Source organism: Bidens hawaiensis, unplaced genomic scaffold, assembly GCF_021521415.1.
Source record: "Bidens hawaiensis isolate Kalapana, Puna unplaced genomic scaffold, B.hawaiensis_p1.1 tig00025189_1, whole genome shotgun sequence".
Lineage (NCBI taxonomy): Eukaryota > Viridiplantae > Streptophyta > Magnoliopsida > Asterales > Asteraceae > Bidens > Bidens hawaiensis.
In genome coordinates, this window is record NW_027494011.1 from 50325 (window position 1) to 77671 (window position 27347).

The 27347-nt window shown below is 34.7% G+C and overlaps 2 pseudogenes; both read right to left on the reverse strand.

Moving 5' to 3' along the window:
* Positions 1-233: 233 nt before the first annotated feature.
* Positions 234-4048, reverse strand: LOC143571084 (putative protein arginine N-methyltransferase 6; annotated as a pseudogene).
* Positions 4049-20529: 16481 nt separating this feature from the next.
* On the reverse strand, positions 20530-24338 carry LOC143571085 (putative protein arginine N-methyltransferase 6; annotated as a pseudogene).
* Positions 24339-27347: the final 3009 nt, after the last annotated feature.

Consider the following 27347-nt stretch of genomic DNA (forward strand, 5'->3'; position numbering starts at 1 on the left):
GTGTAAAGAAAAGTTACTGGCCCAGAAACAGAATGATCAGTTGAAGTGTTGAACTTTACATCCGGCCGCCCAAAGAGACAGCGAGTCTCCTTTTATGTTTTACAAACAACAAAATCTTTATCTACCGATTAATCCGTTACAAAATGTTAATACTCACCACATTTCTACTTACCTACAAGCACAGACTATTCTTCATTGTCAAAAGTCAGACAAAAATGTCAATTCTAACATGCTCACCGCAACACAGATTCCTTTACAAACGAACGACCATCCACACTGCAACAGAAAATGTCGAAACAAGTATTATCGGTTATATTAGCAAAGAATAAGGTTCTATAAACTATTTAGAATGAGTAACTCACTTGTATTCAAGATGAATATTAATGCACCGAAAGTTATCTAAGCATTGTGTTATTGTAACACCGCTGTCAATAACATGATCCTGCTCCACATCTATCGGATCATAGGAGTACACCATCGTCTGTCAAAATTTAAAAAAAAAAAATTAGTAATCAGTACAAAAAACAGTGAATAAACCAAGTGGCCATTTTGGCCCGTTTACTTATGAATGGGCCGATTTGTCGCATACACCTGTTGCCAATGCGTAGGAGGATCCTCGGGTGCAGTAGAAAGTACAAGTACATCATCAGGATTGGCTTGTTTCCTCCGATAACTACCAGAAGGCTTTGTTTCAGCTGACTCCTCAACAGTTATAAGCGCTCGGGTCCACCAAACTTAACATCAAACCGAAATGCAAACCCATGGAAAGGAGCTGAAATAAAATAATATTAATATTCAAACAACTGCCAAATTAAGTTATCACAATATAAACAAAGGACTTTACCTCCAATCATAGATTGAAACTTAAAGTTTGATGTCACTGATTCTGCTTCTTTTTCTGTGACTGTATAACAATCCACATGCTTTACCTGGTTCCACCAAAATCAAAATTTATAATATATGAAAATAATATTAGTTTCTAGAATTGAAAATAGGTACCAAATGAGGCCATGTAAGAACATTTTCTCCACTGATTGTCTCTACAGATGGCACCTCGAACGCACAACGTTTTGCTACTTGCATTATTGGAGACACTGCAATATATATGAAATTATTAATATTACACATACATGAGGTTGGTAAGTTAAACTCAGATTTATCTTTTTAACTCACTGTCAATCCCATAGACATTCCGCCAGAAATCAACACTTTCTGCATATCGATCGGGATTTGTAACAGGGGCCATGTATAGCTGCAGAAATGCAAGTAAAAAGTATTAAAATTTATAAAAGATCAGCTTAATCATATTGTTTAAAAGCTATAAATGTTGACAATAATGTAGAAATTAGGTGAACTATACAATTGCATTTGAAGGAAGAATAAGGCCGCCAGGTTTTAACCAGCGGTCTCTGGCAACAATAACACTCCTAAGCATGCTCTACAATACAAAAAATGGAAAGTATAAAAGAAATAATAGATAAAAAAATATGATTAATAACTTGGGAAATGAATAATAAATAAACAATCACCTCATAGAAAAGCATATAACCCATCCACTCAGAAACCATAACATCAACCTTTTCATCAATTTGAACGTGCTGCATTAAGAGAATATGATATCAAAATTTGGATGACAAAAAAATTTAAAAACTTATAATCACAATTTATGTGCCTCCATACGTTCTTGTAAAACAACGATTATGTCAGAGAGATTATTTGCCTTGACAATTTCCTTTGCCTATTTCAATATTTGAATATAGATAAGACTAAAATATGATGGAAACGTCATTAACAGCATGATACAAACTGCTAGAAGTGGCAAGACATACATGATTCGCTATATCACTGGCATCCACTGCATAAACCTGGTAAAAATATAGTCAATGCAGAAAAAAGTTTATAAGTTACAATATTTCTTGCCATAAAATTTATAAAAGCTCCTGAAGAATTTAATCATTTCAAATATAATCACTCGTCAAAAAACTTACTCGTCTTGCTCCTGCTTGAGCACAAAATATTGAGAGGATGCCTGTACCACAGCCAACATCTAAAACAACCTATAATACAAGCAATTAAAATAAACATAATATATTAAAATGGGCAAACAAAAGAAGCTGAAATGACCTTAATATCACTGTTAAAATGCAAACAATAGTCAAGACTGCTCTCACATCCATAATATTATGGTTTACCAAAATGTTAAATAATTATATTATGCATGTGCTTTCTTCAATGTAACATGAGCACAAGAGAGCATCATGTTATCCTACAATCTGATAAGTTCTTTAATTAAATATTTCAAACTATTAATAGAAATTCAATATTAAAACTGATCAAGGCTCTAAAACTATAAAAACTTGAGTATTTTCTTACTTTGCCTTCAATAAGACTCTGATGATGTATAATAGCATTCCTGTAAGCTTCTGTCCTCACATGATCCTGCAGAATGAAATTAATTAGACATGCAGAATGCAGTGTAAAGAATCCAACATTATGCCAAACTGCTACAACTACAAGTACAAAATGCAGAAATTGTGTAATCTAGAATTATTTATTGGTTAAAAAGTCATAACTCAAAGTATATCCTCTACAATTATACATAGCCAGATTTGATCAAGCAACTGTCACAAGTCACAACATGCTGAAATCTTCATACCTAATGCAAGAAGCAGAACCAAAACTATATAGTTCTATGCATCTTTGTTAATACACACATGGTTACAAATTCAGTGCCAAGAAACCAACACTATGACAAAAACACTGGAGAAAATTATATATTGCTTGAAAAGTCATACCTGAAATTGTACAGTCTACAGCTATGCATAACCAAATTTAATCAAAGAAACTTGTTGATACTCTTAATAGATCATATAATTTTACTCATTATTGATAATATACCCATTATTTATATGACAACAAAACTATGAACATGTGATACAAATTTTTAGAAACATAATTTTTTACTGGACACTATGGTTTCAATGCCAACAAGTTGTTATCTGAAATCACAAATCAATTACCAGAACATTTTATGAACCCTAAACACGAACTTTGACTGCTATGTGGCGAGAAACGAGATAGGGATACCAAAAGCATAAGATTAACAACGAATTGCAGAAGTACCTTGATCATCTCTTCATGTACAAAACAAGAATCTAAGATCATATACTTATTATTGATAATTTGATAGTGCATACATGGTTACACATCCTAATTACATTCATTATTATAATGACAACAAAACTATGAACATGTAATACAAATTATCTAACAGTTGAGGTTATACTTGGCAGAATAAAGAGCCGTTACAAGGATCCTTAACTGTTAGATGCATACATTTTTTTATTTTTACAGGACACTAAATTGCACCAATACATTCATCATGATTTCAGTGACAACAAGCTGTTATCTAAAATCACAAATCCTCCACATAGCAGAAATTTTATGAACCCAAAACACGAACTTTGACCGCTATGTGAAGCAACAGAAAGAACACCGATTAATCATAAAAGAAATCAATAATGCAGGCAGATAAATCACAGAAAAAACTTCTACTCACTGTACACCAATAATATTTTGATACTCTTACTAGAACATATACTTCTACTCATTATTATTATTACACACATTGTTACACATTCTAGATACACTAACTTACAATAAACCACAACAATAACATAATAATAATAATAATAATAATAATAATAATAATAATAATAATAATAATAAGAGTACGTACCTTGATCATGTCTTCATGAGTTCCAACGTGCGCGTACGAGTGAAAGTAAGCGCTCTCATAATCGACACGAGGCGGCGGTGCGACTACAAACCGTGGATCCGGAACGATAGTCCTACGTGGCCGGCGAGATGACTTACGTGCAGGCCTCCTGCCGCCGCCGCCGCTGTCGCAGAGCTGGCGGCTGTTGCTGTTGTTGTTGTCGTCACCGGGACTGCCACCGAGCTGGTGGTTGTTGCTATTGCTGTTGTTGTTGTTGTTATCGTCACCGGAGCTGCCGCCCGGTGTTGACGTTGATCCTTGACCTTCCATGGCGTTCGGTTTCGAGTTACATGTAAACGGTTAGTAACTAACTGACTGACTAACTGCTTTGGTGTGTAGGTGTAACTGACTAATGGTGGTGGGACCAGTTGATATATGAGGTGTGATATGATGTGATATAAACTGATTTAACGGAAATTGTAACGGAAAGATATGGTGAGAACGAAATGAAATGGAATAAACGTATGGAGAAAACCATAACAACGAGCGTGCGGTGGAGTGGTAAGGAGTCAATGGCCCATGTTTAATTCATGCCTTAAACATTTAGTTTCAGGGTTCCAGTTTAGTATTGGTACACTCATTTATCGTTAGACCTGAGATATATATTAGAACTTTCGTTTACTATAGGCTATTTTTTGATCAGTGTCAATCACTGTCGCGTAACTGCCAGTTATAAAGGCATTGGTTGGGAAAGTTCAGTAAGAGTTGTATGTAATTAGATGGGATTCACTAGGGTGATGGTGAGATGTTGGATGAGTAGGTAGTGTTTACTAATTAGATCATTAAATTGAACAAGTTTTAACTCATTGCATTGTCGTGCATTCGAATGAGTGTTCACGGAAGCTGGAATTAAGTAAGGGTTCACCGGATGAAATGGAATAGACGTACCGAGAAAATTACTGTTGTTGTTGTCGTTGTCGTAATAATGGAACGGTTGAGTTTTCTTTTAACTGAAAATCGTAAATTACGGTTTTGTTCGGTTCAGCTTATACGGTTTTGTAAAAATCGCTAGTCGCTAGTCTGGCAATTGGGTGGAGATTGACGATTAATCGGTATTTATCAGGACTAATCGGGATCAACCAGGATTAATCCACATTTGATCAGGATTAAGGCTATCAGGTATTGATGCCGGATTGCCGCTAAGGAGCTGGCCTGGCGACCGGTGCCGGCAGCAAACACCGCCCCGGGCTAGTTGGTGCCGCCCGGCGATGAGAATTTTATGGAAAATTCACCACCCCAAAATGTCGCTAGGATTCTTCCTTGCAGTCTTACACAATTATTCAATAGTTTTTTGTTGAAATTTTTAGAAAAATAATAGAGGAAGAAGAATATAGAGACGGGCAGTATATAATTTTAGGTTATTATTTTTTTTCGAATAAACAGGTATGGAGATGAATAGATGATGGCTGCGTTTATGAAGGGGATGATGATTAAACTTTTTTTTTTGTTTTTTTTTTCATAATTGGGCTTCTTTTTTTTTTTCAGAATTGGGCTTATATCCAGTTATTAGTTTCAACCATTAACCACTAAAATTCGGTTATGAAAGACATTGTGTTTAACTGATAAATGTGATTTATTTTTAATTTTAGTTATATTAAATTAATTTTAGTAATATAAATATTATTATTTTATTAGTAGTAGAAATATTATTATTTTATTTGGAAAGTGATGAATTGGTAAATTGGTGTCAATTTCCATGATATTGTAGAAGAAAATGAAATAAAGTAGGGTATGATGTGACCAGGGCCGGCTTCGAGAAAGCAAAAAAACTTTTGGGCCGAAGGCAAAAAAATTTTTGTACCTTAAGTAAAAGGAGTATTTTGTTGGGTTTAAACGGTTTAATTTTTATATGGGCTTTGGTTGGTTATAATTTGGGTTGTGTAAAAAACTTTTGAATAAAAGAAGAATTAAACATGTCTCAAGTGAGGTTAGAACCCACAACCTCTTCCTCTTGGTTGTAAGTAATACCTATATGTCACCAGACCAAGCTAGTGGTTATGTAATTGTGTTTAAACATTATATATACATATTGTTTTTAATAAAAATACATATAGTTTTTTTCAAAAAAAAAAAATTCGGGCCTAACGAGGTGTCGGGCTTGTGGCCGTCGACCACCAAGCCACCCCCGAGGGCCGTCCCTGGATGTGACGCTAACGTGGCACTGTAAAGCAAGAATCAAAATGGCATCCATACCATATAGTCTAATCAATGATCAATCGCCATAAAGACGGAATTTTTACAACACTGAGTTTATGTATGCTTCAAAACAAGCCGCACTGAAAGTATTTGTTGTAGTAGTTATTATGGAAATTCATTATTTTTGGGCCAAGGCCCGAGAGATCATTATTTTGAGTAACTTATTTCGGGCTTAAACATTTTGAGCTTAAACGTAACACAAAAAATCAACCCGTGATCGAACTGAAACGTACGAAAAACAAAAAGTGAGAAACCGAAATGGAACGTTTTGTAGAACCATAATTTCAATTTGGTTGGGCGCACTTTTATAATTTTACCTTGAAAACTCGTACAATTATCGTTAGCCACACTCACGAATGATGTAAATACTACTGGCCGTAAGTGATCTGGTTCTCGTAGATGAACTATTCATCTTAAATTTATAATTATACATTTTCGGGAGACATTCAGCTTTGTTAGATGCGATTTTACATTGAGATGCATGTCAAATGTCATTAGAGAGATCACTTACGGCCATATGCATGTCAAATGTCATTAGATTCAATTAGGTAAATTGATCAGGAATGTATATGAATACTAACTATTCTCATTGTTTTCAAAGTTCAAGGACAGAGGTTGCTCGCTGATAGATTCATTTATATTGAATATTTTATTGGACTAAAGCTTCCAGTCAGAACCTACTCAGAATTTCGAGCAGCATTCTCGGTTTCTCATGGAACCCTACCTCTATGTTTATTTTAAGGTGAGCTTATCATTTGTTAATAGAAAGATTCATTTTTGTATCCATTTAAGTTATATTAATGTAATCCGATTATAATGAAAACATATATAATTTCTTTTATTATTCAAATTAGAATTTAAATTATACTTACTTTCATGGGCAGTAACTCTCCAATTAGAATGGTTGACTTTTTAAAGCCAAACTCTTTACTTTACAAACTCAGTTTTGAAATTGTTTTATGATCAAAACAATACTGCTACCATTGTTTAAACAACTTTTTAAAATGCACATAAATTAGAAAATTATTATTTACATGGTTGGATAAAACTTTCCAATAGCAATTGTAGTCAAAACATGGATTGAGATCAAAACAATGCTGATTGGAAGAGGTATTGCAGTTGACAACCATGAGTAAATATTAGTTTGGCAATAGCGGCTATTATATGGTAGGTTATTAACGTGTTCTCGGGTTTGCAAAGTTCATTATCATTAAATTAAATTGTCGAAACATAAAATTGCTTTAGGTATTACAAAATTGATCATTCTTGGGTTATCAGGAGGTATAGAGGACATAACTAGGTATGGATAGTTTATATGTCAAGGTACTTATAACCTGCTTCGTTGTTTCCATCATAAAAATGGTTCTGTTTGAATAGAAAGTGAGTTGGTTTTGATGTTTGCAGGTGGAGACAACTAATGATTATGATGAATATTATATCTAGCAGGTATCCACATTTGGGTTTGCACAAGGGAGTTGATTAATTTGTAGTGAAATCTTTTAGATTTCTGAATACCATGGACATATACTTTTTTTTAAAACCCTTTTGAATTTAGTATGTATATTCCTCTGTTTTTGCCCCATTTGATGCTTTCTTTATCAATAAAATAAGAACATGAATGCAATGAAACCTATACGGTTGAATATATATATGTGTGTGAAACTGGTCAAATTAAAGAACTTGAATTTTGTTTATTTTTACTTTTTCTATATTTGCTTCAGGTACATGAAAAAAACGTTCTCCTTTGTAAAGTTAAGAAAAACATCAGTGATATTTTTAGCAGGTAAATTATCATTTCATCTTTTTTTAATTTTACCCATTTACTCATTAACATGCTGATTGGGTTTTGGGCTATTGCTTAAGGGTATGGGTTTGATGGTAGGATGGAATTAGAATGAGCACATCAGTATAGCTGTTTCTTCTTACCTTGATACAAACATGAAGTCAGGTAGATGGAGTTAATAATTTTCATGTATGTTTCATTCATTTGAATATTGGGCAACACCATCAATAATATATCATTTTTGACATTCAGGTGGTGATCGGAGACAGCAAAGAAGCTGATAAAACAACAGGTCTAGCAACATACTGGATTTTTAAAGGACCACATGTGAAGGTGCATTTTCATTTTTTACTTTATAATAAAATCTTTCTGCCTGAGTCCACTTCAAAATGAGTCCTTGGTTCACCAATATGTAGTTTCAAAATGATCTGATTAGTAGTTGGTTCTTGCTAAGTGGTGGCTGTATAAATTTCAACGTGGTTTTGACCCGTTTTATCCTAACAACAACAGTCATTATGCAACCAATGACTAACATGGATTCCCACACACAATTAGCGGTCATTTTTAACAACTCTATACGATCTAGGGTGGCTAAACGGGTCGTGTTCGCGGGTTTGCAGATCCAACCCGACACAAGCCTGAAAATTTGATATGAACCTGAACCTGAACACGACCCAAACCCGAAAATCATGAAATACACGTGAACCCGAACATGACCCGTTTTACATTTTACATTTTACAACACAACATACAAATTCATATAAAACTCTTTCATTTTAGTTATAAAATATTATGTTACTTTTCTTTTTAGTTTTAAATATTGACATAAAATGCCAAACTAATTTAATCTATTACATAAAACTCATTGTAAAAATATTATAAAAAATAAATAGAAACTAAGTTTTAACCGGTCAACCAGCGAACTAGCCATCTTGACTGAATTCGACCCCGTTTAGCTAAACGAATTTGCAGGTTCAACCCAAACTGACTCAAAGCTGTTTAGACTAAACCCAAACCCGTTAATTTCGTGTTGGGCTTTTGTGTCGTGTCACTTGACAGCCCTAATACCATCCATGAGCAACCATTTAACTGTATATATCAGAGTAAAGGAATCCAAGACTGTATTGTAACTCTTCACATCATGAGGCCATTGATCTTAGATGGAGCAATCATTATCCTTATAAAAATAGATAATCCCCACCATTCTTAAGTTGCAATGGATTCAAACTCTACTGCTATTCTATACCCCACACCACAATTGCCATAAATTACCATATTTTAGCTGCAATGGCTTATATTAATTACATCTGTTTTGTACCAAGTTTTTTAATAAATTGAGTTTTGCGGTTGCAGAATTCAAAAGATAAAAAGGATAGAAGAAAGCTAGAAATAAGGGTTAAGAGAAGCTTTTAGCTCCAGGAAAGCAGAGCCATCCAAGAATTCAAAATTAAATTAGAATCTAGAAAGGGGACACAAATTGAAGCTTGCACATATGTTCAATATTCTCTAGAGGTGGTAAAATGGCTGGGTTGTTTGGTTAACGGGTCACACAGTATGGTATCGATATCATAACGTAATCCAAATTCTAGCTGCAATGCGCGGGGTATTTTACTAATATATGGTCATGTGTCGTAGATATTTATGGTTGTTTGATTGTCTCCTTAATTCTTTTTTAAGAGTTTTGGGAGCGGGGATTCTACCTACTAGTTGATTATTAAAAACCGGAATAATACCCTATTATTCTACCTTCATCTGATTTCAATGTATTAAAATCTTTAAATTGTGCAAAATATATGTTAAAAGAAGTTAATAAAAAATATTTAATATCTTTCTTCTATTGTTAGTGTAAAACGACATGCAAATGTGTACAATCACATGTTTGATTATATAAAATAGTGTTCTATGTACCTGGCGCGTTGCGCTCGGGCAGGTCGATAAAGACCATGGTAAAACCTAAGCGTTGAGGCAATATGTCAATAAAAATTCGGACAGTTTCGTTACGTGCGTCACTATACAAGGACTAAAACAAAAAAAAATTATAGAAATTGAGGTGGACCAATGGGTTGGCATCGGTCGGGAAAACTCCAGCATGGGTAAAACCCCATGTTGCCGATCCCTGGGGTTTAGGAGGTGAGCCTACGCAAATTCGGTCAATTTTAGTCACGTTCATTATGGTACCAGAACTTGAACAAAAAAATGAGCATCGGTCGGTTTTCGTTACGTACGTTACAATACTAGAACTAAAACAAAACACAGTGAGTCTACGTGAATTCAATCTATTTCCGCCAGGGACTTTACGGTACCAGAACTTAAAAAAAAAACAAAAACAAAACAGAATGGGCATTTGGTTGGTTTTTGTTACATTTGTTGTAGACCGAAACAAAAACCAAAACAAAAACAAAACAATACAATACAATATATATATATATACACACACACGTCTAGCACCAATAAGGTGCCGCCAAGTGGCCCAATGGGCCCTTGCGGCAGCAAAACTCTTATTTGTTACGATACCGAAACTATAGCAAAAAGGTTAGTAAAACCCGAGCGTTGCGATGATGTGTCAGTAAAACGGGATGTTGGTAAAACCCGATGTTGAGGCGGTGAGTGAACGCAAATTCGGTCAGTTTCGGTTACCTTCATTACGGTACTGGAACTAAAACAAAAGGGTCGATAAACACGTGCGATTGGTAAAAACCAAGCGATAACAAAAGGGTTGGTAAACCCGTGCGGTTGGTAAAAGCCGAGTGTTGTCGGTCCTAGATGGAGTGTCGACCCAAATTCGGTGGGTATCCATTACATTTGTTATGATATTGAAACGGAAAACAAAAAGAAAAAAATGGCATGAACCAATAGCATTTCATCACTCGGCCCAATCGTAACTAATGCAGCACCAAACTTGTAATTTATACTAAACTAATGTTGTATCCCGCGCGTTGCGCAGGGCAGCACGTAAAACACCAGCATTGTAACCAGGGAAAAGTTGAGCGATACAACGACTATTTGACGTGAATTCGGCCAGTGTTGTTATGTTCGTTATGGTAGTGACATTGTTGGTAAAACTTAAGGAATAAAATCCAAAAAATAAGTTATTCAAATAACATATTAAAAAAATAAAATATTTAAATTGACGATTATTTGGTCGGTAAGATCGGACTAGTAAAACCCAAGCGTCGTTGGTCCCGGGCATTTAGGTGGTAACTCAACACGAATTCGGTGGGTTTCGGTTATGGTACCGGAGCCAAAAAAGACATAAAATTGAGGTAGATCATTGGAATGGCGTCAGACGGCATTGGTAAAACTTGAACGTTTTCGGACCTTGCATTGAGGCGTTGAGTTTACGCGAATTTGGCCGGAAATCCGTCACGTTTGCTACAGCACTTAAATTAAAAATAAAAAAACACAATTAGCATCCGGTCAGCTTCCTTTATGTTCGTTAAGATACTGAAACTAAAAAACAAACAACAAAATAAATAAATCAATAAGGTGTCGTCAAATGACACAATGATGACTTAGCGTCACCAAACTTCTTAATTATATCTATTAGATAATAGATAATAGTATAAATTTGTATTATAACAATATAAAATTAATAAGATAGTGCTAACCAAGAAAGAGGAAACATGTAACAAACGTCAAAAACTAATGCATAAACATAAAATCTGCAAACATCCCACGATCTTCACGACATATCCATCTTCCCATGTTCCACAACTAATTTGGTCAACACATTTAACCTGCTACACGTGACACGTGAACAAATTAAGGTAAAGGCAGGAGGAACTAATTAAGCCTCATGGATGACAATAGCGTTTTTCACACACCAATAATGACTTGCAAACTTGCACGTGAAGCACTTAAAGATCATATCATGTTGTAATTTTTTATGACAAACATTGCATTGCCCATCATAATTCGTCCCTTGTACAAAGGTGACAGGGTGCGGGTGTTCTTTGGTCTTATATCTTCCTCCAAACTTAACATTGAAATATCTAAAGACAGATCCCTCTAACCAGTAATCTGCAGAGCGCTCACATTGATGTTTTACAGGGGCGCAAGCAGTGTGCATAGACGACGCACACATGCTGCAATGATAGAACCACCGGTTCGGGTTTAATTTATCCTCACAAATCTCACAAAAGTATTCGCCACTATGGTTCTCAGCTGGATAGTATCTTAGACTCAATGCATGTTTATCGTACTTGTGCCTAATTGTTCGAGGTAATAACAAAGCACACTTCGTATGCAGATAGAAATCACAAGTGGGACAATGGAATCCCGTAGTATCTTTCCACCTCCACGACCCCCGACATGCCTTACAATCATTTGTATGTGGTGAAGCTTTAATTCTTAGGAGGAGATGATTAGGGTGAGCGTCATGTGTGATTTCATCAGGTATGAAGCCACAATTTATACCCACGTAATATTTGCAATGCTTGCATCCATATGCGAAACCGTTGCAATATAAAAAACAAATTTTACATGTAAACACACCCAAAAACTTTCCTGGGATCTTTGGTAGTAGAACAAGTGTATGCTCTGGATGGCCGTGATAGTCTTGTATTTGAGAGGGTAGCCTAGTGCACCACTCATGAAGAACAAAATCACAATGATGTTGGGAACACTTGTAAAACGGCACGTCGGTGATTGGTCTCAAGCATCCATTACATAGTAGTTCCACACTTTTCATGGGATCATGAAGAGGAACTGGCACATTAAGGAGCGTGTCAAAAAGAATCAGCGGGTGTGGATGACAAAACATTTCACCATCAATCTTCCTTTTAATAACTAATTCACCTTTGTTGATCAAATGGTGCATTAGAAGGTTGACACTCTCATCAGGAAATGGACAGCGAATTAGATTAGGATGATCCTCGTCTTTGAAATTTTTGTGAGTTTTGCCCCAACCTAATTAGTGAATCACATATTAAAAGTTAAACTTAAATTGACAAGCGCGATATCTAGTATTAAAAAGAAAAGCATAATTTCTCACCCGCAGGCATCAAGATAGAAGTCATAAATGCCTCTTTCCTTGAAGTCGCACAATCAACATGGACGTAATATCGGCATTTTTCGCATCTGTAATGCCACAAGTAAGAACTGTTAAGTAGTCCGTGAGAATCGAAATCTTTCTCACAAACTCTGCATTTGGGAAAGAATCTGTCCATCATTTCAATAAAAGGAAAGGAATAGGCAATGGCAAGTAAATGAGAATGACTAAAACTTCCATTTGTAGACTGTTGGATAAGTAATTTGGATGGAAGCAAAGCACAGTCCAAGTGGATCCTGAAACAAAAACAAGTGATACAATGGTAGAAGGTTCCACTATGTTCATTACCACAAGCGTTACAACAACCTAATGTCATCCTACTCGAATAGCGTTGTAGTTGGTGAGGGTGACTTGGGTGCTCCATCTTTTGTTCGGACATAGTAGCACAGATTATGTCCATATGGAATTCATATGTGGAACAGTAGTACTTGTAGAACCCTTTTTCTCTCTCAAGTTGGCATATAGCACACTTCCATTTTTCATCATCGTACATGGTATATCTCACCAAGGTAAGATCGTGGTCAGGATGTAATGGGTGGTTTTGTTGGGTTTTAGGAAGTTGCGCACAGAATTTGTGTAGGGAATAGTCACACTCTTTGCAGGAGTAGTAACATATATGAAATGAATAGATCTCTTCCTCACACATCTCGCACTTGACAACATGGGGTCCTTCCACCACGCTATCATCTTTATATTCATCTTCATCTTCATCTTCATCTTCCTTGTCAGAGTTTTCGTTGTCGTGGTCAGGCTGCAATTGGACCAGGTGTAACAAATGCTCATGACTAAAGTGTTGAAGCTGCTCCATTACAACTACATAAAATAAAATTTATGTGTTATACAAAAATCATATGACCACAAATATCTTCACATTTAAAGATCTCAAGCTTCAACACAAGTATTTGGGTTGTCCAAATGAGGTATATTTCTCAAGTAATGCATAAATCTATGAAAACAAGACTGCTTTATATCAATACACATTAAATATGCCATACAAACTTTCACTTCACTTTTCATTTAACCATAACCAAATGAAACTTGATGCTCATAGAAAAATAGTTGGTGGATATAAAATTAAAAAATAAATGAATATAAATTATCATTTCTGAAAAAGAAGTCAAAACGTTGGTTCTGTAATAAAGGGTTGTGTTCTCTTCCATCTTTCAATTGAATACAAATCAAGTAATTTCCAACTTTTTCAAAGAAGAATTAGAATTATCAAATGCCATTAAAATATCATACAACTAAAATATAAATAATAAACAGATTTATTCTTTTCTATTGAAAAATTTTGATGTTTGACTTCAACTAGAATATATTGTTATGATAATGAGCTGTTAAGAATATAAAAGTAAGTTAAAAATGAACCTTAAACCATAATTCCAACACACTCCATGTTTAGGTATGTCCCACATGCAATAGGATACGTGCTATGACATGTCCCACCTATATGCGGCTACGAGCCAAGGCACTAGGTACGCCTAGGCGGATATTTTTATCCAAAACCCAAAACCTTACCCGAATCTAAAGTCACTCGAACCCGAAATAGAGAATACTCGAACCCGACAACCCAAACCTTAAATTGGTCCGGTCAGCTTTTTTCAACAAAAAAAACAAACAACCCGACCCGACTGAACAATCCGAACATTTATTGTCTATTTCTTATAGATGCGTTTTGGTTTGGAGTTATTAGTATTTTGAAATATTAATTTTTGAGACTTTTGAGCATTATCATATCAAATCGTCAAAGATGTTTGAATTTTAATGATAGTTCTTTATGAGCACAATGAATTTTGATGATACACTGTGTAGAAAACATTTTTTTTCAATTTTACGTCTAAACCCAAAAAACCAATGTTTTAAAAGCCGGTACATACCGCCGGTTGAACCGGTTATATCAGATTTTCATAAGACAACCGGTATTTAGAACCCGGTATTTTTGGGCGGTTTGCTAGAACATCGTACCGTCGGTTTTTAAAAAAAATACCGGTTTAAACCGGCAACTGGTTTAAATCCAAGAGATTTTTGATATTTTTTACGACCCATATTTTAAAAAATGACTTTTAGCATAGCGGATAAAATTGAAACGAGCAAACACAGTTAACGACGATTCGTTAATCAATCAATTTTGTCTCATGCAAATCTAATGTTGGTTTATTTACATTATTTGTAATTGACTAATTTCGTATACAAAGTTCAAACTTTCTATCTTACTCGACCATTGTTCATGTGTGATATTTGGTTCAAGTGTGATGTTTATTAATGTACTTTTGGGTTATTTTTGAGTTTAAATTGTATTTATATGGAATTAAAGGTAAATTATTCAACCCGGTTGAACCTTCCGGTTCAACCGTTTGTACAAATTTTGAACTAAATCCTATACGAGTAAAGTACCGGTTTTTAAAACATTGCAAAAAACCAACAAACCAACCCGAACCCGAACAATCTGAGTCCAACCAACCAGAACTTTAAATTGGTCGGTTATCGGGTCATTTTTTCCTAGCAAAAAGCCCAAAAAAACCCGAAGAACGCCCTAGGTACACTACACCCCATAATCATCCTAGTATGATGTTGATTTTGAATATAGGTTCGACACACTGACTTAAAGCATTATTGTCAAAAAATACATATACAATCCGCTTTCCCTACGCCTTATGTTTCTTTCATTTCCAAATTAATTCCATTATCTAAATATTAATCATCAAACTAGTAAAACTATAATAACTAGAAGAATGAGAGACATACCTACAATGTAGTATTCCAGAAGAAGCTTCTTCCTTAAATCAACAAATTGGATATGGAAATTGTAAAAAGAAGAGAATGATAGATGTTTAGCGAATGAAGACAACAACTGAATGGAAGAATAAATAGAGTGGTGATTAAGAAAAGGAGATTCTTGGAGTAGTGAAATGGAAAACAATAACTTACTTTTGTGAACAATAAGGAACTACTTTCAACCAATCTGATATAATTATCAGATTGGTTGAAAGTAGTTCCTTATTGTTCACAAAAGTAAGTTATTGTTTTCCATTTCACTACTCCAAGAATCTCCTTTTCTTAATCACCACTCTATTTAACCATCATTACAAACAACTTTTGTTAGATCATAAGTATCTATGTTGCATTGTTGTGTGATATAGTCGTATAAGTGTGTGTATGTGGATCATGATGGAAGTGATATAGCAAAATTTACCAAATGAGCCATCATTGTTAGTTTCATCATGGATCAAGTTGTGATAAAAGTTTTCATATTCTTACGGTATAATAAAACATTAAAACAATATGACAAGATGTAAATAAAAAGAGTTACACCAGCACATGATTATTATGTTAGCCCTTGACCACAAAGGAGCTATTTTGGGTGAAGAGCAGCTCGATCGAGTATGTTGCTATTATGATATTCAATGCGAAATAAACAATATGATTGCCGGAATTTTTAAGATTGTCAAATGGTAAATCAAGAATCTGGTTTTGTTTATACCAAATTCCGTTAAAAAAAAAAAGACGAAAACGCCCTTTTGTAAGACAAAAATGCACTTGAACTAGCTTATTAAAAAGCGGTAATTATAATTATTAAAAAAAAAAAAACTATGGCGGGTCGTTTTACAATGTTTCAGCATGGTTGGGCTATGGTATGTCTAGGTTTGTTTACCACAGTCTTGGTTTTAAAAGGTGTAAGACGCTTCAAAACACTTAAGTCTGCGCTAGGTGAATGCAAGAGCCATATACGAGAATTGTTCAATATTTTCAAAATACTTATGCATTAATGATTTAATGAGATAGCGGGTAGGCGGTTTTGCAACAGCACGTCACACTTAATTGTTATATCTTCTAGGCTCTAGCAATGATACTATAATCACAACAGCTATATTTGTAGTACAACAGAGTGAACCTGCTGGATGCATTTTTATATTTATGGCCATATTAGTATTGCTTACAAAGGCTATATATTGTAGTCTGTATATTGATTGCAATATTTACCAGCAAATGGGTCACATCTACTGATTTTTTAAACTAAACATGTAACTGGACAAAGACATAAAAGCTATAAAATCACTATATATCTTTGCTTACAAACGATTTACGAACAAAACAACATAACATGTCAAGAACTCACATTTGTTTAGAAACAAACTCTACAATGTACATTTTTCTTTATTTCTTCACCTTTTACTTTCAAAAGGTTAAAAAATGGTATGCACGCTAAAAAAAACACAACTTTAACTCTCTGGCACAGGATTCACCTGTTCTTGAGGACTTGGTAATTGGTCGTTTTCCTCGGTTATTGGGTCATTAGCAACCGTATCGAAAGACGGTTATATCGGGATCCACAAAGTATTCGCCTTTTTTGAAGACACAGAAGGCAGTGTGCGACACAACCATGAGTCTGATGGTTTTTTTGGCAGTGGCGGTGGAGCAGGGTTCTCGAAAGACTTAGTATCATAACCTTTCAGTTTCAGGTTACCTTTAACATCATCATCAAACCATTCTGATTCATAATCAAAACCTTTGCACTTACTGGTTTTCATATCATGTTTTGATTCATCAGACTCCAAAGGTTCACTGAAGCTGGATTGAGGTTTTGTACACGATGGCATTGAGTTTTCTTTTGGAGATTCGGCTACATAAACAGTATCGACATAAAGTGTCTTCTCAAATATAGAATCTTGACTGTCTGTTTCTGTAATTTCACTTATCTTCTTCTTATCAGCTAGTAGTTCTCTAAAGCTTGTACCCTTTTTCTTTGAGCTTGAATCACTCTGTTCCGAAACAGTAGATTGAATCGACCCGCTGTGATCAACTGAAATCAACGGTCCTTGCAGACGGTTGTAGAGCTTTGATCCTTCTAAGTTTGCAGGTTCACTGGATTCTATCTTCAAAACATTACTCCATGATCTATGCTTATATTCACCACTCCTTGCAGGCTAAGATAAATAGATTAAAAACATTTGATTAGTATCTATTAGTTAAATTAATAGTTAAATAACCGATTATGTAAGAAAAGATTCTAAGATACCTCACTAACAGTTTCTCTGAAAGAACAACTCGAAGAACAGCTTGCTTGAGTTCTACATGCAGAAAAAATCGGTAATTTGGCCTTAATACACGCTCCATTAGCAGAGCGAAAACGTGGAATTAATCCACAAAACTTAGATGATTTAGGTCCATGTTCACGGTACTCATAATCACTGTCATAATCATCTTCTTCACCATTATGATTATTATCCATATTCACTGATTTCTTCTCTTTAACAGCTATTTTCTTGGGAGTAAGTTGAGGTGCATCAGAAGCCATTGCTCTTGCAGCAGGAAGAAACCGACTCAACATGAAATCCTTCACTTTCAGGTCGGCCCGAATGAGCCCAGACGGCTTCACATCCGACCCAGTTCCACCTAAACCACTTGAACTACAATTATTGAACGATGTTCCGCCTGATGAAGGCGTATCAAGTGCATCTATATACGCTTCACCACTATCATTATTATCTTCTTCAGCATCATTCGGAGAACCAGAACTTTGTTTCTTGGTTGATTTTGAACATTCTGGTTTACTTATCTTATTCCTACGCTTAAACAACCTCGCTGCAGGAACCTTCGGGCTTCCAACGATCTGAATCTGCTTATTGTTTTCACTCTTGGGCCTTCCTGGACTGTGTTCCCACCCGAAAGGAACACTTCCTGACTTCACCTTAGTCTTTGATGTTGATCCACTTTTACAAGATTCTATCGGAGATCTAACCGGAATCTGACTTTCATTCTTTCTGTTTTCAATCTTCCGGGAGGATGAGATCGACGAGAATCGCCTCACCGACAGAAGTGGCCGGTTAATATTCAATCCGTTATTCTCCATTATACAAACAGTTTAATCAAATTTACTGCATCAAAAGACAAGTTCATTATTACATTATTCATTATTATGTTGCCTTGTCAAAGATATAGTCCAATATAGAGATGCAAATCTTAACCAGTTAACCGAACCAAGACAGGAAACCGAAACCAATTATTCAACCGGTACAGTAGAAACCGGTTAGTAGCTGACTGAAACCCATTTTTAGGATCCGGTTTGGACTTTTGAGACAGGAACCTATTTGTAACAGGTTAACCGATTATAAGTCAATACGGTTAATGCTAATAAGGCTAATTTTAATAAGTTAAGGTTAAATTCAATAGCTTATTACTGGTTAACAGGTTAATAACCGAACCGAACCAGTTGACCGTTTGACCAATAACCGGTTAACCAAACAGAAACCAGTATTAACCGCTACAGTAGAAATCGGTTAGTAACCGATTCAAACCAGTTTCTAGGATCCAGTTTGGACTTTTGAGACAGGAACCGATTTGTAACGGGTTAACCAATTATAAGCCAATGCAGTTAATGTCAATAAGGCAAATTTTAATAAGTTAAGGTTAAATTCAATAGCTTATTACTGGTTAACAGGTTAATAACCGAAGCGAACTGGTTGACCGCTTGACCAACAATCGGTTAACTAAACAGAAACCAGTATTAGCCAGTACAGTAGAAACCAGTTAGTAACCGATTAAAAACCGAAACCAGTTAACCGAACATAAAAAGTCTATACAAGTAATGTTAATAAGGCTAATTTCAATAGGTTATTACCAGTTAACCGGCTAATAAACGTATCTAACCGAACTGGTTGACCATTGGTTAATCTCTAATTTATGAGTTGAATCGTTTCTTGTATCAATTCTTTTGCTAATTTAGAGTTTGAAGCAGTGAAACCCTAATTATCCGTGATCATAAACCCTAATTAGTAATTACATTCAATTCCAAACATTCTAACCACAAATTACTTGAAATTAACAGAAACAAGACTTAATAACCGATCAAATAATATAAGTTATGCATTACAGATCATAATAAACGAAGTAATTAGGGTTTGATCGAAGCGTTACCGTAAAATTGTGAAGATCTTGAGTCAAGAACTGGTGTGTGTGTGTGGTGGAATGAAGAGAGAATGAATTGAATTGAATTGAATGTATATGTGTTGGTTGTTTGCAGTGATTGAGTGTGTGTGATTATATGCAGAATGTGTTGGTTGAAGAAGAAGATGATATTATTATTATTATTATTATTATTATTATTATTATTATGAGCATGAATATGTTCAGGCTTTATTTAAAACAAGTGAGTGTGTGTGTGCAGTTGGAGTTCCCGCCTTAATATAGGTAAATTTGAAAAAATATAAAAAGAAAAAAAAAACATTGTGTAATTTAATAAATAATTACAAAAATGTATTGATAACTATATATATATTTTTTATTTTATTTTTATTTTTTAAAAAGCCATATATATTAAAAAAAAACAAAGAGTAACCAATTACAAAAGGCAGGTAGCCTGAAAAAGGGAAAAGCTAAACAACAAAGATTATAAAAAGAAATTAGCGAAATGAAACTGACACCACTTCTCCCGGTCGAGACTAATACTTTTGTTCCTTTGTTTGACTCATAAGAAAGACATCGATTTGATTTCATAAGAAAAGTTACTGGCCCAGAAACAGAATGATCAGTTGAAGTGTTGAACTTTACATCCGGCCGCCCAAAGAGACAGCGAGTCTCCTTTTATGTTTTACAAACAACAAAATCTTTATCTACCGATTAATCCGTTACAAAATGTTAATACTCACCACATTTCTACTTACCTACAAGCACAGACTATTCTTCATTGTCAAAAGTCAGACAAAAATGTCGATTCTAACATGCTCACCGCAACACAGATTCCTTTACAAACGAACGACCATCCACACTGCAACAGAAAATGTCGAAACAAGTATTATCGGTTATATTAGCAAAGAATAAGGTTCTATAAACTATTTAGAATGAGTAACTCAATTGTATTCAAGATGAATATTAATGCACCGAAAGTTATCTAAGCATTGTGTTATTGTAACACCGCTGTCAATAACATGATCCTGCTCCACATCTATCGGATCATAGGAGTACACCATCGTCTGTCAAAATTTAAAAAAAAAAATTAGTAATCAGTACAAAAAACAGTGAATAAACCAAGTGGCCATTTTGGCCCGTTTACTTATGAATGGGCCGATTTGTCGCATACACCTGTTGCCAATGCGTAGGAGGATCCTCGGGTGCAGTAGAAAGTACAAGTACATCATCAGGATTGGCTTGTTTCCTCCGATAACTACCAGAAGGCTTTGTTTCGGCTGACTCCTCAACAGTTATAAGCGCTCGGGTCCACCAAACTTAACATCAAACCGAAATGCAAACCCATGGAAAGGAGCTGAAATAAAATAATATTAATATTCAAACAACTGCCAAATTAAGTTATCACAATATAAACAAAGGACTTTACCTCCAATCATAGATTGAAACTTAAAGTTTGATGTCACTGATTCTGCTTCTTTTTCTGTGACTGTATAACAATCCACATGCTTTACCTGGTTCCACCAAAATCAAAATTTATAATATATGAAAATAAAATTAGTTTCTAGAATTGAAAATAGGTACCAAATGAGGCCATGTAAGAACATTTTCTCCACTGATTGTCTCTACAGATGGCACCTCGAACGCACAACGTTTTGCTACTTGCATTATTGGAGACACTGCAATATATATGAAATTATTAATATTACACATACATGAGGTTGGTAAGTTAAACTCAGATTTATCTTTTTAACTCACTGTCAATCCCATAGACATTCCGCCAGAAATCAACACTTTCTGCATATCGATCGGGATTTGTAACAGGGGCCATGTATAGCTGCAGAAATGCAAGTAAAAAGTATTAAAATTTATAAAAGATCAGCTTAATCATATTGTTTAAAAAGCTATAAATGTTGACAATAATGTAGAAATTAGGTGAACTATACAATTGCATTTGAAGGAAGAATAAGGCCGCCAGGTTTTAACCAGCGGTCTCTGGCAACAATAACACTCCTAAGCATGCTCTACAATACAAAAAATGGAAAGTATAAAAGAAATAATAGATAAAAAAATATGATTAATAACTTGGGAAATGAATAATAAATAAACAATCACCTCATAGAAAAGCATATAACCCATCCACTCAGAAACCATAACATCAACCTTTTCATCAATTTGAACGTGCTGCATTAAGAGAATATGATATCAAAATTTGGATGACAAAAAAATTTAAAAACTTATAATCACAATTTATGTGCCTCCATACGTTCTTGTAAAACAAGGATTATGTCAGAGAGATTATTTGCCTTGACAATTTCCTTTGCCTATTTCAATATTTGAATATAGATAAGACTAAAATATGATGGAAACGTCATTAACAGCATGATACAAACTGCTAGAAGTGGCAAGACATACATGATTCGCTATATCACTGGCATCCACTGCATAAACCTGGTAAAAATATAGTCAATGCAGAAAAAAGTTTATAAGTTACAATATTTCTTGCCATAAAATTTATAAAAGCTCCTGAAGAATTTAATCATTTCAAATATAATCACTCGTCAAAAAACTTACTCGTCTTGCTCCTGCTTGAGCACAAAATATTGAGAGGATGCCTGTACCACAGCCAACATCTAAAACAACCTATAATACAAGCAATTAAAATAAACATAATATATTAAAATGGGCAAACAAAAGAAGCTGAAATGACCTTAATATCACTGTTAAAATGCAAACAATAGTCAAGACTGCTCTCACATCCATAATATTATGGTTTACCAAAATGTTAAATAATTATATTATGCATGTGCTTTCTTCAATGTAACATGAGCACAAGAGAGCATCATGTTATCCTACAATCTGATAAGTTCTTTAATTAAATATTTCAAACTATTAATAGAAATTCAATATTAAAACTGATCAAGGCTCTAAAACTATAAAAACTTGAGTATTTTCTTACTTTGCCTTCAATAAGACTCTGATGATGTATAATAGCATTCCTGTAAGCTTCTGTCCTCACATGATCCTGCAGAATGAAATTAATTAGACATGCAGAATGCAGTGTAAAGAATCCAACATTATGCCAAACTGCTACAACTACAAGTACAAAATGCAGAAATTGTGTAATCTAGAATTATTTATTGGTTAAAAAGTCATAACTCAAAGTATATCCTCTACAATTATACATAGCCAGATTTGATCAAGCAACTGTCACAAGTCACAACATGCTGAAATCTTCATACCTAATGCAAGAAGCAGAACCAAAACTATATAGTTCTATGCATCTTTGTTAATACACACATGGTTACAAATTCAGTGCCAAGAAACCAACACTATGACAAAAACACTGGAGAAAATTATATATTGCTTGAAAAGTCATACCTGAAATTGTACAGTCTACAGCTATGCATAACCAAATTTAATCAAAGAAACTTGTTGATACTCTTAATAGATCATATAATTTTACTCATTATTGATAATATACCCATTATGTATATGACAACAAAACTATGAACATGTGATACAAATTTTTAGAAACATAATTTTTTACTGGACACTATGGTTTCAATGCCAACAAGTTGTTATCTGAAATCACAAATCAATTACCAGAACATTTTATGAACCCTAAACACGAACTTTGACTGCTATGTGGCGAGAAACGAGATAGGGATACCAAAAGCATAAGATTAACAACGAATTGCAGAAGTACCTTGATCATCTCTTCATGTACAAAACAAGAATCTAAGATCATATACTTATTATTGATAATTTGATAGTGCATACATGGTTACACATCCTAATTACATTCATTATTATAATGACAACAAAACTATGAACATGTAATACAAATTATCTAACAGTTGAGGTTATACTTGGCAGAATAAAGAGCCGTTACAAGGATCCTTAACTGTTAGATGCATACATTTTTTTATTTTTACAGGACACTAAATTGCACCAATACATTCATCATGATTTCAGTGACAACAAGCTGTTATCTAAAATCACAAATCCTCCACATAGCAGAAATTTTATGAACCCAAAACACGAACTTTGACCGCTATGTGAAGCAACAGAAAGAACACCGATTAATTATAAAAGAAATCAATAATGCAGGCAGATAAATCACAGAAAAAACTTCTACTCACTGTACACCAATAATATTTTGATACTCTTACTAGAACATATACTTCTACTCATTATTATTATTACACACATTGTTACACATTCTAGATACACTAACTTACAATAAACCACAACAATAACATAATAATAATAATAATAATAATAATAATAATAATAATAATAATAATAATAAGAGTACGTACCTTGATCATGTCTTCATGAGTTCCAACGTGCGCGTACGAGTGAAAGTAAGCGCTCTCATAATCGACACGAGGCGGCGGTGCGACTACAAACCGTGGATCCGGAACGATAGTCCTACGTGGCCGGCGAGATGACTTACGTGCAGGCCTCCTGCCGCCGCTGTCGCCGAGCTGGCGGCTGTTGCTGTTGTTGTTGTCGTCACCGGGACTGCCGCCGAGCTGGTGGTTGTTGCTATTGCTGTTGTTGTTGTTGTTATCGTCACCGGAGCAGCCGCCCGGTGTTGACGTTGATCCTTGACCTTCCATGGCGTTCGGTTTCGAGTTACGTGTAAACGGTTAGTAACTAACTGACTGACTAACTGCTTTGGTGTGTAGGTGTAACTGACTAATGGTGGTGGGACCAGTTGATATATGAGGTGTGATATGATGTGATATAAACTGATTTAACGGAAATTGTAACGGAAAGATATGGTGACAGAACGAAATGAAATGGAATAAACGTATGGAGAAAACCATAACAACGAGCGTGCGGTGGAGTGGTAAGGAGTCAATGGCCCATGTTTAATTCATGCCTCAAACATTTAGTTTCAGGGTTCCAGTTTAGTATTGGTACACTCATTTATCGTTAGACCTGAGATATATATTAGAACTTTCGTTTACTATAGGCTATTTTTTGATCAGTGTCAATCACTGTCGCGTAACTGCCAGTTATAAAGGCATTGGTTGGGAAAGTTCAGTAAGAGTTGTATGTAATTAGATGGGATTCACTAGGGTGATGGTGAGATGTTGGATGAGTAGGTAGTGTTTACTAATTAGATCATTAAATTGAACAAGTTTTAACTCATTGCATTGTCGTGCATTCGAATGAGTGTTCACGGAAGCTGGAATTAAGTAAGGGTTCACCGGATGAAATGGAATAGACGTACCGAGAAAATTACTGTTGTTGTTGTCGTTGTCGTAATAATGGAACGGTTGAGTTTTCTTTTAACTGAAAATCGTAAATTACGGTTTTGTTCGGTTCAGCTTATACGGTTTTGTAAAAATCGCTAGTCGCTAGTCTGGCAATTGGGTGGAGATTGACGATTAATCGGTATTTATCAGGACTAATCGGGATCAACCAGGATTAATCCACATTTGATCAGGATTAAGGCTATCAGGTATTGATGCCGGATTGCCGCTAAGGAGCTGGCCTGGCGACCGGTGCCGGCGGCAAACACCGCCCCGGGCTAGTTGGTGCCGCCCGGCGATGAGAATTTTATGGAAAATTCACCACCCCAAAATGTCGCTAGGATTCTTCCTTGCAGTCTTACACAATTATTCAATAGTTTTTTGTTGAAATTTTTAGAAAAATAATAAAGGAAGAAGAATATAGAGACGGGCAGTATATAATTTTAGGTTATTATTTTTTTTCAAATAAACAGGTATGGAGATGAATAGATGATGGCTGCGTTTATGAAGGGGATGATGATTAAACCTTTTTTTTTTTTTTTTTTTTTTTTTTTCATAATTGGGCTTCTTTTTTTTTCAGAATTGGGCTTATATCCGGTTATTAGTTTCAACCATTAACCACTAAAATTCGGTTATGAAAGACATTGTGTTTAACTGATAAATGTGATTTATTTTTAATTTTAGTTATATTAAATTAATTTTAGTAATATAAATATTATTATTTTATTAGTAGTAGAAATATTATTATTTTATTTGGAAAGTGATGAATTGGTAAATTGGTGTCAATTTCCATGATACTGTAGAAGAAAATGAAATAAAGTAGGGTATGATGTGACCAGGGCCGGCTTCGAGAAAGCAAAAAAACTTTTGGGCCGAAGGCAAAAAATTTTTTGGACCTTAAGTAAAAGGAGTATTTTGTTGGGTTTAAACGGTTTAATTTTTATATGGGCTTTGGTTGGTTATAATTTGAGTTGTGTAAAAAACTTTTGAATAAAAGAAGAATTAAACATGTCTCAAGTGAGGTTAGAACCCACAACCTCTTCCTCTTGGTTGTAAGTAATACCTATATGTCACCAGACCAAGCTAGTGGTTATGTAATTGTGTTTAAACATTATATATACATATTGTTTTTAATAAAAATACATATAGTTTTTTTCAAAAAAAAAAAAATTCGGGCCTAACGAGGTGTCGGGCTTGTGGCCGTCGACCACCAAGCCACCCCCGAGGGCCGTCCCTGGATGTGACGCTAACGTGGCACTGTAAAGCAAGAATCAAAATGGCATCCATACCATATAGTCTAATCAATGATCAATCGCCATAAAGACGGAATTTTTACAACACTGAGTTTATGTATGCTTCAAAACAAGCCGCACTGAAAGTATTTGTTGTAGTAGTTATTATGGAAATTCATTATTTTTGGGCCAAGGCCCGAGAGATCATTATTTTGAGTAACTTATTTCGGGCTTAAACATTTTAAGCTTAAACGTAACACAAAAAATCAACCCGTGATCGAACTGAAACGTACGAAAAACAAAAAGTGAGAAACCGAAATGGAACGTTTTGTAGAACCATAATTTCAATTTGGTTGGGCGCACTTTTATAATTTTACCTTGAAAACTCGTACAATTATCTCACTGGGAGTTAGCCACACTCACGAATGATGTAAATACTACTGGCCGTAAGTGATCTCGTTCTCGTAGATGAACTATTCATCTTAAATTTATAACTATACATTTTCGGGAGACATTCAGCTTTGTTAGATGCGATTTTACATTGAGATGCATGTCAAATGTCATTAGAGAGATCACTTACGGCCATATGCATGTCAAATGCATGTCAAATGTCATTAGATTCTCATTGTTTTCAAAGTTCAAGGACAGAGGTTGCTCGCTGATAGATTCATTTATATTGAATATTTTATTGGACTAAAGCTTCCAGTCAGAACCTACTCAGAATTTCGAGCAGCATTCTCGGTTTCTCATGGAACCCTACCTCTATGTTTATTTTAAGGTGAGCTTATCATTTGTTAATAGAAAGATTCATTTTTGTATCCATTTAAGTTATATTAATGTAATCCGATTATAATGAAAACATATATAATTTCTTTTATTATTCAAATTAGAATTTAAATTATACTTACTTTCATGGGCAGTAACTCTCCAATTAGAATGGTTGACTTTTTAAAGCCAAACTCTTTACTTTACAAACTCAGTTTTGAAATTGTTTTATGATCAAAACAATACTGCTACCATTGTTTAAACAACTTTTTAAAATGCACATAAATTAGAAAATTATTATTTACATGGTTGGATAAAACTTTCCAATAGCAATTGTAGTCAAAACATGGATTGAGATCAAAACAATGCT